Consider the following 1,114-nt stretch of genomic DNA (forward strand, 5'->3'; position numbering starts at 1 on the left):
CCTGTATGATCCATCAAATAAAAGAGAAATCTTTAAATACGCCTACGTAGGTAACGTAGGTACGTTTTTTTTCTTAAAGGAATCTAGTCAATGTGTACTGAATTAGAAACTTGGTTCGTATCTTGTTTAGAAGATTACTTTCATATGTCTTGTTGTATTTAGATAAACCTCACACCTTACATGTTATTAAGAATCATATACCACACCTATCTAAATTCTAATAAGTCATGAATGATGAATAAGGCATAATGTTGTGACAACGATCCTTTTACATTCATGGAGATGCGAAAGAATGTGGAATCATTATCATATTTCGTCACAAACAAGATGAAAAGTTATTAGTTTTAGTTAGAAAAACAGTGTAGTAGAAGTTGGATTTATGAAGAAGTTAGGTCAATGAAAAGGACATTACCTGAAGATAAAATTGTTCATTAAAAGAAATTATAAATGAACATTTTAGCTCTATATTCTCGGTGGAAGTGGTAGCGAGATTAGAAACTTATTTTGAACGATATAAAAGGTTATTTGTAGGAACTGTCATTTACAAATCAGATATTTGTATTTACATGGAATTGCAATGAAATATTTTTTAATCAACATAATATACCTATGAATGATATGTTTTTCTCACTTATAATTTTCTACAGATTGCTCAGGCTTTTATATAAACACAAGGTTTTTACTGCACTTACATAGCCCCATTCCCCATTTATAGATCAAGTATTTAATTTATCGCAAATTTATAGCCGTAAGGCGTAAACCAAAGCGTTGAAAGCCAAATCAAATCCTGTATCTGTAAAGTAAATCAGCCTAACTTGATTATTGCTACGAGCAATCGTACTATATAGAATGTTCCATTTTACTGACTGTTAATTAGCCTGATTATCGACTTTACGATAAATTATGGAATTTACAACTCTATTTTTATGTAACTGTGATCTTTTATATCAATTTTTAGTGTTGTAACTAAGTGTGTAAAATGAATGTTAGGTTGTTCTAAGTATTTATTAAAAATAATAATTTAAGGACTATATTTCTAACGATTTTAGCTTTAGATTTTAACTTTGTGTTTTCTACAAATAAAATGATATCGTGGTTTTATTATGAATTAAAT

Source organism: Colias croceus, chromosome 21 (assembly GCF_905220415.1).
Source record: "Colias croceus chromosome 21, ilColCroc2.1".
Taxonomy (NCBI): Eukaryota; Metazoa; Arthropoda; class Insecta; order Lepidoptera; family Pieridae; genus Colias; species Colias croceus.